Here is a 16,323-nt window from a genome sequence, read left to right as displayed (position 1 = left end):
CACGGCGCTCTCATGCAGCCACTCGACGCCGCCGACTTTGCGCGCCTGCGTCCCCGTCACGAAGCGGAGCGCGGCGTCGCCGAACCCGCCGCCGTCCACGGGCGGCGCGTAGATGTCGTGCGCGAGCCCCATCTGCGCCTCGTCGAGCTCGAGCGCCACGCCGCGCCGCCGCATCTCGTCGAGCATGAAGCGCAGCGCGTTGTGCGCGAGTCCCAGCTCGTCGCGGCTGCCGCCGCCGATCCCGCCGTGGTGCCCCGGCAGGAACTTCTCCGTCACCTGCCCCGCGCGCCGGCGCGCGTGCTCCTCCATCCGCGTCGGCAGGAACACCTTCTTCGTCTCGTCGATCGACAGCGCGTGGATCCCGTGCTCCACCAGCTCCCCGATCCGCGTGTGGTGGAACTCGTACTTGCCCCGGTCGCGCCCGAGCCCCAGCCCTAGCGGTAGGGTCTCCGGCAGCCCGAGCGCTCCCACCGTGTCGAAGCACCCCACCAGCTTGATCGCGATCCGCTCCCCGTGCGCCGCACGGAACGCCCGCGCCTCGCCCGACTCGCTCCCCACCCCGGACCGGTACAGGTCGTACGCCTCCTTGACAAAGTCCACGTGGTCCCGCCCCACCAGCCCCGCGTGCTCGATCATCCCCGCCAGCGACCGTACCGTGTACGCCCCGCGCGAGTACCCGAACAGGTACACCTCGTCGCCCACCGTGTAGTTTAGCGCCAGGAACCAGTACAAGTCTTGTATGTTCCGGTCGATTCCGTCGCCGAACGCACCGCCTCTGATCAGGTCCGACACGCTCCCGGCCGTGCCCACCCCAGCGTCGTAGAACACCAGTTGCGAGATATTTTCCTTGCATGTGTGCTTCACCGCCTTGGCCATCGTGAAGATGTTGGTCCCCACTTCCTTTTCGGCGTCCGACCACGACCCATCCGAGAAGATGCATAGACGCTTGACCGGCAGGCTTGCTGGCGAAGTCATTTTCATAGGAACTTGAGTAGGAAAACTAGTAAAATGGTGTGTGAGAGATTCTGAGTGTGTGCGTGACGATGTGATGATGAAGAGATGAGCGAGAGAAGACTAGGTATTTAAAGTGGTTCGAAGAATAACATGTCTGCGTGACTTAAAGCTATGGCCGTTCTAAGGTGAGAGCTGCTGATTTTTGCTGCTGGTAAACATTTCGGCCAGAGACTGAAAATGGCCAAAGGGGGGGAGGGGGCACGTTGAGACAAATGCCCCGATCATACAGTACCCTTCGGTACCTTCAGGTACCGTACCCTTTAGGGTACAGTACGGTTGGTACCGTAGATCAGGGATATAAGTAAGGAAGGGCAGTCCCTCTTGACCTTCGAACTACAGCGAGTACATACCTCCCCAATAGTGAAGTTGTGATTAGTGCAAACCGTCAATAGTGCAGGTCAAAGCCGCTTGTCACGACTTTCGACACGTGTGTAACGTACATTTCTTCAAGTAAACCTACGCTGTAAAAGTGATTGGCGAGATCTTTCCTGAAGTAGTGCAATACACCAATAGTGCAGTATTTTACAGCGTGGCACAGTACTGCACTATTGATATGGACTGTAGTCCGTAGTATTGTACGGTGCTTCGCGCATGGCATGCCAATGGAGCGGCGGCCCGGTGGCATACTGTACAGGGACCCAAACAACGAGGTCGTTTTGACTGCCTACGTGAATAGCGGCTAAAATTTCTCGGCGAAGACATCCTGTCGTACCGAGGCATGCAGGCATGGCACATGACGAATACCTAGTAGACGTATGAAGGTGCGAAAGAAACAAGTAGGGGTTGTCGCCTCGATTCGAGTGCAGACACGCGCCGAGTGCAGATATGAGCACCGAGGCTTGCCGAGGGCCTCATATCGCACGACGCACAGCGTGTCTGCACGATGGGATCGAGGCGACAATATGCTTGTCTATCGGCTGCTACAGCGACTGTCAACCATTGTAATTACAGTACAATTGTTGGCTTGATTATTGTCTGCACTATGGTGCAGACATTTTCGGCAGTAGTGCGGACATCTGCAATTTTTGCACTGCACTGAACCCCGCCAAGCCCTTTTCAGTAACATTACGGTTTTCCCCAAAACCTGTTAATGTCACCGCTGTCACGGCGCGTATGTCCCCGTCAGCCGGTAGACAAGGGGATGTGCGGCGATACGTGGGCATTAGCATTTTGTCATGAAATGTTTGTCCAATGTTTGTCATGGCAGCGATAAAGGCGGTGGGGTGTGGGCATCATCACATGGCCGCGGAGATTTCCCACCCACAGGACGTGTCCTGCAACGGCATTCGGCGGCTTGCATTGTCACGTCGAAACGCTCCTCGTATGTTCCCAGTGGTGATCCGCAAGCTTTTCGCTGCTGATCCCGGTAGGAGCCCCTTCCCCTCGTGACTTTTCATAGATCCGCACAGACAACGGCAGGCTTTCCGTTTGTTGCAGTGCTCTTCGGCGTTGGCTTCCTACACAAGTTGAGTGCTGTAGGTCATTGGACGGAGGGAATAGAATCCCCCTGACATCGCAGTGACCGTACGCAGCAAGCGCAAAGCACTGCACCAAGGGTACTGTAAGTACGGTACATACCCACATGGCGTAGGTGGCTTTCTTCTGGTTGTTGCTGTTAGAGTAGAAGCAGGTGTGACAGAGGGGGAAGCGACAACAGCCTTCCTCTCTCCGGGTCTTCTGTGGATCGCGCTCTCTTCAACTCCGTACGGCGGTTGCGAGAAAAGAAGAAGGGGGTTTCGTCGTTCTTTTTTCGAAGTTTGCTTCTCTAAGCATTGTCCCAGGTCCCAGGGGACAGTTTCTAAATCGCAGAGTGTGATTGCTTTTGCAGTGGGTACGGTCAGGGAGGCTGGGTGGCGAGAACGACGGGGATATTGTAAGTACGTGCGCTGCATCGAAACTAGTGAACGGCAGGCGTGCTCATGGGGTGGGGGGCATACAGGGCGGAGCACAGGACGGAACACAGGACGGAGCACAGGACGGCACACGTGTTTGTTCGTGCAGCATGTGAGTGTGAGTGTGAGTGTGTGCTTATAGACCCTCGCCGTTGGAGATGCTCTCCAACGTGAGAGTGGGAAGAAGTGTGCAGTATACGGTTCGTACAATTGTACGGTACCTTCTAGGTACTTTTACGGCACGCCGTATACAGTATCCCGGATCGCCTTTGATCGCAAGACTGCGGTGAGGGATGCGAGAAAAAATTTGGAAGAAATTGAATTTCTTCGCCGCCCTGGAAAATGGATGCATACCGTACATGACGTCGATCGAGGAACGCTATTCGGTTACGTACCGCGGCTCCGTAAATCCCCCAACACAAAAACCATCAACTGTGTAAATGGTTTACGGTAGAGAGAGCCCATTTCCACAGTCGCTGTGCTTGAGGAATGCATCACCTCCTGGGAGGTGGGACCACCTTTTCTCGAATCAAACAGAGGAGGGGCTTTACCGACGGCCCTGTATGGTAGGTACCGGTACCGGTACCCTTCGGAGGGTACAACCATTGCCCATGCACGTACAGTCCGGCGCTGTGGTGCATCCGTCACACTACCGTACTAGTGGTCATGCACGTCCTCCGACAAGCCGGACGGCAACGTTACGCCGAGTTGCACACGCTTGCAAAACACATTGCAAACAGATTGGTCAGGATCAAGGCACGTCGGAGCCCGATGCGTGTACAGGGTACCTCCGTCGCCAGTGATGTAAACTACGTATTTTACTGTACCCTTGGTACACTCCATGGGTTCCCCGTACTTTATCCCGCGAGACTGCCCCCTCTATATTAAGCCCGCCCGCAACACACCAAATTCGCCGCTGGAGAAAAAACTCCCCTGTGCACCAAATCATACATCTCATTCCTACTCAACCCCACTCTATACATATATGTATAACCCCCCCCTCTATAACCCCTCTCAACACCCCCCCTCAACAGCCCCCCTCAACACCCCAATTGTGTCCATCCTGTCCACGCACCCCGCCGCCGAATCTTCCTTCTTCCCCGTATATCAACCGCAACTCGAATCTCGTTTCGCCACTCGCATTGCAACCACAACCGCTGGAAAGTATTTTGACCTTCCCCACCACAATCGCTCAAACCACCCTCAAACCACCCTCAAACCACCATGCTATTCCAACCCAACCGACTCGCTTCCATCACCCTGGCCTGCCTGCTGTGCCTCACCGCGACGCCATGCGCCTCATTCCCGTTCGCCTCCGAGCGGATGGCCACCCCGCTGTCGTGCGGCGGCGAGTGTGAATTCGAGCTATGTCGCGGTCCGCAGCTAGCCGTGTTTTCGAAAGTGGGGGCCAAGGCGAGCCAGCCGATCTGCCGCAACGGGTCGGAGGTGCGCGTGTTCTCGACGGGGGAGGCGATGGTGACGCGGGACGCGACGACGCTGGTGTCGCGCCTCCCCACGGGCAGCGGGCGCACGCTGCCGAAGAACACCTTCCGCACGGCCGTGCGGCGGAACAGCTCGGTCATCATCGCGCGCCCGGTCGTCGGCGCGCTCACCGCCAAGTGCGTCAAGCTGCCCGTGCGCTCGTGGGCCCTCCGCGCCGACATGAGGAACGTGCAGACGGGCGGCGCCGCGGGCGACTGCGTCGCGTTTCGCTCGCGCGTCGTCGAGGTGCAGGTCGAGCTCATGTGGAACTCGAACGATGACTTGGACCTGTTTGTGACGGAGCCGGATGGTGGCATGGTGTCGTTCGCGGCGCCGCGCAGCGAGGCGGGACGGCTGCTCAAGGATCGTAACGAAGTCACGTGCGGGACGAAGAAGCGCAGCGGGCTGGAGAGAATCGTGTACAGAGGGAAGATGCTCATGGATGGGACGTATAACGTGTTTGCGGAGCACACGACAAACTGTGAGGAGGGCCCGACGACTTGGAAGCTCAGGGTGACCGTGATGGGGAAATTGGTGAGTAGGAGGGGCGGCAGGTCCAACACGAGCCAGAACTTTGTGGTGAAGGGGAGTGAGATCTCATTTACCGTTGCAAAATAAAGCGAGGTCGGCAGCTGCTTGCCGTGAGTTTTGTCATTGTACCACTCGAGTGGTAACCTGGGCTTTTCGACTAGCGTACGCTGCGTGCGGCTAAGACGGGTAATGCCACCCATGCCACTAAACCCACTGGCTTTATCGTTGCCGTGAACACCCTCGGGGCATAGTGTACCCTGTGCCTGTAACGAGGTCTTTCATTGTTTGTCGATGGCTGGCGACCTGGGCTGTTTCTGGCGGTGGACTACCGCGGTTTCTTTACAGTGGACACGTTGAAGCGTCTGTCGCGGGAGCGGTACCTAAGGCTGGGCATGAGTACGTGGGCATGAGTACGTGATCAAAACACTTTGATCCATGCGGCAGATGGCAGAAACTGGTCGAAATCAAGGCGGAACAGCGGAACGATGCCCGGAAGTGGAACAGCGCCCGATGACGCCTCTGAATTCGGCCATCACACATCCACCGCCTCAAATTCACCGCCTTGCGGGAGGTCTTCCGCACCGCCGCGTCCCGCCCGCCTTTTGCACTTGGTTGACAGAGAACTGTAAATCCTATTTCTGATCCATTCGAGGCGCCGTTCTCCCCTAATTTTTTCAGAGGCCCCCAACGTGATCCATTCGCGATCCGATTTTCATGCTTTGGATCACAAATAACTTCGGGTATAAATACAAATGAAATCCGCACTTCATCAGCGAAGTGGGGCGCGCAACGTTCAGGTCGTAGTATACTTTGTATGCGTGAGTTCGAATCTCACCGCTGTCACAATTGATTAGGCAGCGTGGCCGAGTGGTCTAAGGCGCTAAGCTCCCACTTCTTCTTTTGTTTCTTTCATCCCCCGCTGTCCCTTTTTTTTGTTCAACTTTCGATTCGCCTGGACGCATTACACCTCCAACGGACGCCCCTCAAGCCCGTGTTTTGCGTAGCACTACCATGTGGGATCAGAGCACACCGCTCAGAGCAAGGCAACCAGTGCGCTAATTTATAGCGCACATTTTTAGCCATGCAGCGCTCTAAACAGTGCGCAACGCAACAAGTGCGTCGCCATATGTGACGGCCCGCAAGGGGCCGAGTATTAGTTTTTCCCAAGTTTTTCGCCAAGACAAGGGGTCTGAAGCACGGCGCATATAGCACTCGAAAGATGACTGGTTATAGTGATTATGAAATATCGATGAATTCTGAGTGATCGCGTGCTATATCCATTTCTATCCTGCGCCAGGAAAGAAACGAATATAGAGATAGGTGCTTCCAGATAGCAACCGAAAAATGCGATTAGCGCACCAGTTGACATGCCAACAGGGGAAAATCTCTAAAATTTCGAAATTTAGCGCACTGGTTGCCTTGCTCTCACACAATACACTTCTTTACACATTCCCTGATTTTTAGCACAAGAAAACCATGAGCTCTAGTGTCTAGGTGACAAATGGCCTCATATGAGGTCACTTTTCAACTTAATTTTTCTCGACTTGTGCGAGCTGAACAAAATGGAAAAATATACTCTCGCCACCGCAGTTGACTTCTGCGCTTTGGAAGGGTGGAGCTTGGTGAGATCTGCACGTCCTTTCCAGGCTTTTTGAGAATACCTAAAGAAGAAGCTTTTTTAAAGAACATCAAAACGTTTTTTGTTGATATCTTCGAAACCAAAACGCCTGTTTAAAATATCATCCGATTGTTGAAACTATATTAGATTCTTAGTATTTCTGTGTATTCATAACTGCTATCCCGATGTTTTGCAGGAAGCTATTACCGAGGGAATATTGGTTAAAGAAATGGTGTCTAAACTGATTTTATAAAATTTCGATTTAATGTATACATTTTTGCAAAAAAAAACCCGGCCTCATATGAGGCCAAGCCTGACCTCATATGAGGCAAATTGCCGGTCGTCTAGACACTAGTCAGCAACTGCACTTCGATTAGAAACCCCCGCCCTTTTCATATGGAGTGTGACCCCTTCTGAATTGATCAGAGACGCTGTGTGGATGTCAAGAGAGCATCTCAAGATAGCCCAACCTTCGCTTGAATTTTTATAGTTTTGCATTCCAGCTTTTCCGCGGTTACCTTGGGAGCACAACTGCATTGAAGAGGAGACCCTTTAGGAACTCGGCCCTTTTAAACCCTATTTAACGTTGTGCACACCATCGTGCAAACCGCATGGCTACTGCTACAGCCTTTGCAATCTTGACATCAGAATTCCTAATATCGTCACTTTGAACACGGGAAATTGTATTCACTCGCACATGAAACGTATCGTTCTTGCGTAGCTGTTGTTTACTGTTGATGCAATACAGTATCAAGCATGGACTCGGACCAAAACATGCTACTCTACTGCGAAGGGTATAGAGCTATACCCTTCGCAATATACATAGTTTACCATATGGTAATACAGCATGGTATACCGACGGGGTGAGATTTAATAACCTTGGTCTACATGTAACTGTTCGGTCCCTAATTCGTATTTTGTTCTGTTACCGACACTGAGCTGGATAGATTTAAAAAAAAAGCATTTCTTTAACGATTTGGACACTTTAAAGAGTCGAGCGCATCTTCAAACAAAAACGCATCTGTTATACCAACAGTCGACTTTGGTGATAGGCACCTGCTCTGACAACACGTCAGCTAAAAACATTCAAATGGAGCCTGTTTAGAGGGATTTTCCTAATTCGTATTTCTGGTGCATTCAACAGAAAGCGACGTGGCCCATCAATCAGATCTCAAATGCACGCCTCACAGCCCTCATCTCTGCACTTTGTCTACGAACCCTCCTTGTGTCAGACAAAATCCGGGCTCGAGCTGACCGTTCTGGGGCGAGAGCACACAACTTAGGCAATTCGGAGGCCATCTCGTTCCCACAGTTAGTGGTTTATGTAGTTCTATTCCATTTTTTTGGTCTGCACCATGCATTCCATCCCCGAGTGGCTATATGGGGTCCTTTTTGATGGCGCGAAATCAGTTGCATAGTCGGAAAGGAGCTTAGTTTGTGACGGTGCTTACATAAGTGATGGTGCTTACATAAGGAAGTTATTCGAATCATCAACTTGTGATGTTGGACATTTTATTGGTTAATTTCTAGATATTAATTAGTCGGAGACAACTCCCACATCAGAGAGATATGGTTCTGTTTGCGTTTTGCGATACGTAGGTATAGCTCCACTTGTTTATATCAAGCCGGCTCTGGCTTGGGTGAGTAAATCTGGGAGAGACACGATCCTCAGCCGCTTGACATTATCAAACTTCTGAAGCAAGCACAACTGCACAGAGCAGTCTGCTGCCCTCGTGAGTCCCGCCACTGCCGCGTCACACCACTGCACCCCTCGGAAAGGGTGCAGGACTGCCGCGCCACGCGTCGCTACGAGAAAGGTACCCTGCTTCCAGAACACTTATAAGTGGATGGAACAAACGTTGGCCTACCCGCATTCCCAAAATCGTCACTTGACTCCAAAAGCCACTGCCGAAACCGGACCTGGAAAACGAGAGAGATTGGTTGCACACGAAACTGAACGCGATTCTGCTCGTCGTCTTGCCGGAGCCACAAGACAAAGCTAGCTAGAGCGAGCCTTGAGCTCGCCGCAAATCTTGCGCCCGGTTACCGGTAGCGCAGAGCTTGCCGGACTAAAGTGCGAAGCGGTCCTCTGGACCGTTAGTGCGAGGGCTACTGCCAGGCTATATATTCGCCGTACCCCCTGTTCCGTTGAACACGGTGCGCAGTAAGTCCTACTTAGTGCTATAGGACCGACCCAAATCACTGTGAGTGTGGGTCTCCTAGTTGGCACAAGCGGAGTCGGCAGTAATCTGAGCGAGGCTACGGGTCGGAGTTGCTTTCAGTCTCGTGAACAAGAACCTCTCTCGTGGACTGAGTGAAACTGGATTTATGGTAGACAGCGTCACACAAGAGAGTACACGTGAACATGCGCGTACAAGTCTCATCGACAATATCGAGAAAGTGCGAGTGCTGTCTGAGGAACAGCATGTATTTAAGGATGGATTGTTGCATATCTTGTCTACCACGTACATGTCAACGGATGCAAGCATTGACGCTCTGCAAGAATTGTTTCTGCCGGAGGCCTTGCTTTCCGTTCCTTGCCTCAAAATGAATGTTCTGTTCTTTCACATGCGAGCAGTTCTACAGTTCTCAGGTGTAACTGTGGAGCAAAAGGAGAGGTCTGTTTGTGCCACAAGCCGTTTCTAGCGCACTTTATAGTAACGACTCGACCTTGAAGAACAGAGCTAATGAGCTTTTTGCAGAGTACAGACTACGACCGAGTACTCAGATGTCACCCACTTCGAATACATGGCCGGACCCAAGGGCCTTGTGCCATCGCTAATAGTGTTTGGGAGACTCCCGCGCATCCCAAGAGTATACTCAGGCCTTCCAAACCAAGTTCAAAGGGAACAAGCAATTTTATCAGCTCGGGATGAGTATGCTGAAATCATTGCACAGAGAAGGGTCAAACAGGCATTGAACCGAAAGCCCCCGCCCTCTGCTAAGTTCTATTTCCGCCTGAATCAGCCCGTTTATGTCTTCAGAGACAATCTGAGACGGTGGACCGGACCATATCCTGTGTCCTCCGTAGATGGGAAGGCTAACTACGTTGACCTTGGTGATCGTACTGGTCCGTGCATGTTCAATCTTGCGCAAGTCAAGCCTGCCAAACTGCCTTCCATATCCAGCCTTCTTGATTCACCGGAGCACCACCAGAGCCCCGCCAGAGGAGTCGCTACAAGACATAGTAGTCATCCACGGCCGCCTGCAACAGAAAATGCCGCAGGACAGAGCATAAGTGCTCCTCCTCTGGTGAATCAGGAACCAGCCAATATGCAGAAGAGCTTGCCCGCACATACGTATCTCACAGAGGTAATTTCTCCCAGGGATCCACGAAGTGCCCAATTTGATGAAGCGAAGAGACGCGAGATCGAAGGGCTCTTAAAGAGAGGTACGTTCAAGCTGGTCATGAAAGAGGAACTACCGGAGAAGCCAAATATTGTGCCATCTCGCTTTGTATTGGCTATCAATGGCGTCGAGAATGGAGAAGAAGTTCTAAAGGCACGCTATGTTCTCGGTGGACATATGGACCGTGACAAGCGCAGTGTTGTTCACAATGCCACAAATCTGAAGCAGTCATCAATTCGAATACTCGTTGCTCTGGCAACGATCCTTGGTTTTAACCTCTGGTCTACGGACATAAACCAAGCGCATTTGCAATCTGCTGAAAAACTGCAGAGGAAAATATTTGTCCGACCAGATGTACTTCAGCTAGACAACGAACAGTTCTACAGGTCGTAAAGCCACTATACGGGCTGAGCGATGCTGGTGATTATTGGGGTGAGACATTGAGCGAGCACCACAAGAAGGAGCTAAAAATGGAACGGGCAACAGGGGATTTTTCCCTTTTCTTTAAACGTGTAACAGACAGGCTTGTTGTCTCTCAGGTTCTTATGTTGATGACATACTGAGGGCAGGTGATAAGAAATTTGAGGAGGATTCCTCAAAAATCACTGCCTCAACGTTTGACTCAAAACCCATCGCGCAGGTTCCATTTCCATTTGCAGGGATGCAGATCAAAGGGACGCCCGCAGAGAGAGTTATCTCGCAAAAGGCCTACATTTCGAAGCTCGTCCTTTTACCCGGTACTGCAACGTTTGATGACTTCAGGTCTGTTCGTGCTAAGCTGGCATGGGTTGTCAACACAAGACCCGATATTGCGTGTGCTGTTTCTTTTGCAGCACAGGTCACACCGGAGACGTTCAACTCTGATTCGTACAAGTCTTTGAACAAGATAATCAAGTATGTAAGATCCACAACCGAATTTTCTTTGCGTTTCCCAAAGTTGGACAAAGACAGTCTACAGCTCACTGTGCACTCTGATTCTTTTGTTAACAATACACCTGACCATCATAGTCAGTCAGGATTTATCATCTTGCTCATGGACAAGAATTTTGACTGCTGCTTTCCCCAATTCTCATCTCACAAGTCGCGCAGGGTTGTTAGGTCCAGTGCCGCTGGAGAGACTTTGGCTCTGGCAGACGCCTTTGACCAGGCCTTCATTCTTAAGCATGACTTGCAAATAATTCTCGGAAAGCCTATCCCCTTATTACTGCTTACCGACCCCAAGGTGCTCTTTGATGTTATCACTGGTAACAAGTACACCACAGAAGCACGCCTAGTGGTTGATATTTCTGCTCTGAGACAAGCGTATCATGACAGAACAATTGCCAACATCGGCCTTATCTCGAGACACTACAACGCCGCGGATGGCGTGACAAAGGTCGCACCGAACGCGGCTCTGCAGAAGCTGATGCAGACAAACAAAGCAACGCATCCAATCAAGCAGTATATTGTCGACCACATGTTACGAAAGTAGAGCATTATTCTCAAACTTGAGAAAGCGGAAGTGATGGTGCTTACATAAGTGATGGTGCTTACATAAGGAAGTTATTCGAATCATCAACTTGTGATGTTGGACATTTTATTGGTTAATTTCTAGATATTAATTAGTCGGAGACAACTCCCACATCAGAGAGATATGGTTCTGTTTGCGTTTTGCGATACGTAGGTATAGCTCCACTTGTTTATATCAAGCCGGCTCTGGCTTGGGTGAGTAAATCTGGGAGAGACACGATCCTCAGCCGCTTGACATTATCAAACTTCTGAAGCAAGCACAACTGCACAGAGCAGTCTGCTGCCCTCGTGAGTCCCGCCACTGCCGCGTCACACCACTGCACCCCTCGGAAAGGGTGCAGGACTGCCGCGCCACGCGTCGCTACGAGAAAGGTACCCCGTTTCCAGAACAGTTTGTACTATTTCGCGCGAAGGAGGCAGGAGGAGATCATATGTTTCGCAATTTTATCGGAATTCTGAATACGGGTTAGGAAAATAATACGAATTAGGGACTGAACGGTTACTCGTACATACAGTAGTAGAGTCTACAGTACACTCCCCAAAATAAATTTAGGACCACATCAGAATTTTTCGGCACAGCATCAGCCGTTGCGCTACAGAACCAAGCATGGGCGTGGAAATTTAATACTACCAATCAGAGCCAAAAGAGCTCTCTTCCCGGACAAGTGCACAAACATAAACGGATGAGTGTCCCCCCTCTTCTTGGTCGTCCACTTATTTCGCACGAAATTAGCATAGGACCAAGAAAGAAAGTAAGATCTCTACGCGTACGACACCATATAAATCATCTTAAAACAACGTTAAACAGTAATATTTACGGTCCTACATCTGCTTCAATCCCCGTTTCTTTATTATTACTGCCAAATATGGGACAGTCTACCCCTTTAACAGACCAGAAAAAAGAAAGCATCCTCGGTCTAGCGCATTAAATGGTCCCGGAAAGAAATATTGCTGAGTTCATCGGCAGGTCTAAGACGGCCATCCACAACTTTTTAGCAGGTCAAGGCGTCAAAAAAGGGAACAAAAAGCTGGGACGGCCGAAAGAAATTTCAAATACTCAGCTTCGCGCTTTATTCAGGCATGCATCAACAGGGAACTATACGGCTAGGCAGCTTCAAACTACGTTGGAACTGTCCGTCACTGTTCGCCGCGTCCAGCAACTACTGTCCTCCAGTGGCCACATGACGTATAAGAAAATGAAATGTGTTCCAGCACTAACGGAGAATCATAAAACATTAAGGTATGAGTGGGCGAAGGAACACGTGACTTGGCCACTGTCGGATTGGAACGATGTCATATTCAGTGATGAGAAGAAGTTCAACGTGGATGGCCCGGACGGATCCGCACACTATTGGCACGATCTACGTACAGAACCAAGATATTTTTCTACCCGCCAGTAAGGCGATCAGTCAGTCATGGTATGGGGAGCAATTGCCTACAATGGTACCTCAGGTTTGGTTTTTATTAATGAAAAGCAGGACTCAAACGTTTACTGTAACGTTTTGGAGGATGGATTGTTCCCATTTGCTGAGGAGACTGTGGGAGATACGTTCATTTTCCAGCAGGACAACGCGGCAACGCATAGAAGTCATTACACTAAGGATTGGTTGGATGCAAATGATGTTTACACGTTACCTTGGCCCGCCAAAGCTCCCGACTTGAACCCTATCGAGAACGTGTGGGGCATCCTGGCACGTGCAGTCTATCATAACCAACGTCAATTTACATCCATTCAGATTTGGAGGAGACGATTGTAAGTTGCTGGTATTATATATCAGTGTAATGCAATGCCCCTGTCAGGCAGAGACCAAGGTCCGACGGTCCAACACAAACAACAACAACAAAAACAACAACTGCCAACAGCGCAGCGCTACGGAGTGTTCGAAGCTCCCTATCCTCTTTATGCGGGTTTGCGGCCCGCAGTAGCTCGGATCCCTGATAGGGGGGGCAAAGAGAAGGGCCCAGCCCGCAATCGGTAAATGGTGGTAGAGACTTGTAAAGGCGACTGCTCGACGAGTTCGGAGGGGTGTCTAGGTAAACCTGGTCCGATGGGTCGTAAATCCAATGCCCGAAGAGCGCCTTGTACACCTCATACCCTTGATAAGGTCTTCGACGGGGACACGGCAACGTAGCCCGTCGGGAAAGAAGAAAACGTAGCAGCGCTACACCGTCGTACTGCCCGATGGAAAAGTACCAACACCGGATCGGTCGCAACCAGATTCCGATGGAACCAACACTGAGAAAAGCACCACTGGTGCACCAACACAGAAGCCCCATGGCTAATGACGTCACGTTGCGGATCGCAATCCTACAAGGTGGGACCAACTCAAGATTAAGGGAAATTAGGATAGGGAAGTAAAGGAAAATTGATAAGAAAAAAGGGGACCCCCGAGCGCAAAGGATACCGTAGGCTAGAGTAGAAGGGAATGTCTTGTAAAAGACGAACTTGGACCAAGGCGATATCAAACTCTGGCAACTCGGGTTCGATTGGGAAATAAAGGAAAAAGGAATGGGACCCCCGAGCGCTGAAGGATGCCGTAGGCTTAGGGAAAAAGGGAGCGTCTTGGTAGAGACGGACTTCGACCAAGGCGACATTCAACTCCGGCAACTCGGGTTGTCTTTATTGACTTGGTCGGTCAAAGGGCTAAGTTATATAGAGCCCCGCCGGGGCGAGTAGAGTAGCTCCCGGCTCTAGATTCTAGATCTAATTAGTAAATAAATTAAATAATTAAAATAATCGTGCGCTTAGTCGCACACGTGTGTCTCTCAAACCCGGACTACAGTATCCAATTTTTTCCTTTTTCACTTCTTTTCACTCCCCTTTTCAAGTGCGTATTGCACTACAATCAGGTGACGTCCACAGGCGCATTTTTAGTCCATGCCGCGTCGTTGTGTTGCTTTAATTGAAAAGAAAGGTGGCCCGACTCGTGCACGTATCCTACAACGTGGTCTTATAATTTGGGAGCATACGCACATTGAGAGAGTCGTCGTTGTGATGACACAACTTGCCTCTTCATTGTGTTGTATGCTTAGGGGAAGAAGAGATGGGAAAGTGGTGTAAGGTGAGGGCTCGGGGAGGAGGATTGGAAATTGTGTAAGTTGAGCGTTCGTACCGTAGTGCCACCCCATTATTCATCTCTGCGCGCGCGCTCATAAACTACAGGCAGCGCAGCTTCCATTCCGAGGTACAACTACCCCTCGGGGGGAGATTTTCTACGTGTACACGTGGTGGACATTCCCGCCAATGGGCGGCTACTGAAAGATACTACTTGGGGTTCCCGGGGCTTGTCCTGATATTTGCCGTAGGACATCTTCTAGGTATCTCCCTGTACAGTACCAATTTGCTGTGACTAATACCTTCGGACAAATAGCACAGCATCTGGGAATACTGCACTGTATACAGTGCGCACTGAAAGTATAAGGACACCCCCAAAACCTTTAGCTTTCACGTGAATACAAAAGATACGATACTGAACCGTAGCTCAAATGAAAGCAAAGAACAAGCGTGTTACTAACCCGCATTCTTTTTTATAGTGTAAAACGTATACAGTGACTTCTCTATAAAACCCAATTACCGTCGCACTGTAATTATAAGGACTGTACGCCGCGAGGGACACAGTAGAACAGTAAGCCAGTTCTGGCGCGACCAGAAGACCACACTACCTTCTTCCCTAGCTTGCACAGCCATCTCAAACCACAGTTGTCCACCACACCGCAGTTCAACATGCCCAAAGGAAAACAACTGACCAATGTCGAAAAGGGGCAGATTTTGGTTTTTCACAATGACTGTTTGTCCATAAGGGAGATCGCTGAGTCCATCAGTCGCTCTAAGACTGTCGTACATAACGTTTTAAAGAATCCACCGGCATATGGATGAAAAAAGAGGACGGGAAGGCCTCCAAAACTAACTCCAGCTTTAAAGTGAAGAGTCATTAGAGGCATCTAAGCGTGAAAAGTCGTCCAATCCGACACTTAAGGCGCTTGATCTGCCTGTACACAGGTCTCGGGATCAAGCTCTTTTAAAGAAGGATACGCGTCTGCAGTATACCAAGTTATAAGTGCTCCTTCTCTGACCCCATTTCATATTGCGTTAAGAAGCATGTCACTTGCATCGATGATAAATGGAACAAAACAATCTTCCTCGATGACAAGAAGTTCAATTTAGACGGCCTAAATGGCTCCCATTATTATTGGCACGACCTTCAGAAAGAGAAGAAGGTTTTAAGTAGACGCCATCAAGGACGTGGTTTGTTAATGAGTCGGTCTTGTTTTCCTTATTACTGGCGAAACAATTTGGTTATCATGCACAGCAAGCAGGATTCAGCCAAGTACTATAGTTTACTTGAGGATAATTTTCTTCCATTTGCAGCTGTGGCACATGGAGAAAACTGGATATATCAACAAGACAATTCAGTTATTCATCGTTCTTTTTATACAAAGAAGTGGTTTGTGGACAACGTTGTTAATGTGTTACAGTGGCCTACTAGGTCACCGGACCTGAACCCTATAGAAAACCTATGGGGAATCTTGGCGAGGAAGGTTTAGGGTAATGGAAGGCAGTTTAATGATACTCTAGAGCTTTCCGAAGCTCTCATGGATTGCTGGCAGGAAATCGACCACAGCATTCTTCATAATCTGATTGGCTTGATGCAAAGGCGTTGCATCGCTGTCATGCAGAGAAATGGTGGCAGCAAATCCTATTGAAGTGGACATGAAGAATGGGTTGCGTGGCACTGATTCGTTTGTCCTTATAATTACAGTGCGGTCGTTTTCAGTTTTTTAAACCTTAACGGACTACTGACATACCCAATCATTAAAAAGGTTTCAGAATATTGATACCCTTACTCTGTGCTTCAATACACGCTACTGACACCATCGTACCCTTTTTTATGTGGCAGATGAGGATTCCAATGGTGTCTTTATAGGTTC

This window comes from Chondrus crispus, genomic scaffold (assembly GCF_000350225.1).
Source record: "Chondrus crispus Stackhouse genomic scaffold, scaffold_117, whole genome shotgun sequence".
Classification (NCBI taxonomy): Eukaryota; Rhodophyta; class Florideophyceae; order Gigartinales; family Gigartinaceae; genus Chondrus; species Chondrus crispus.
The sequence above is the reverse complement of the archived record's forward strand: the minus strand, read 5'-3'. Positions refer to the sequence as shown.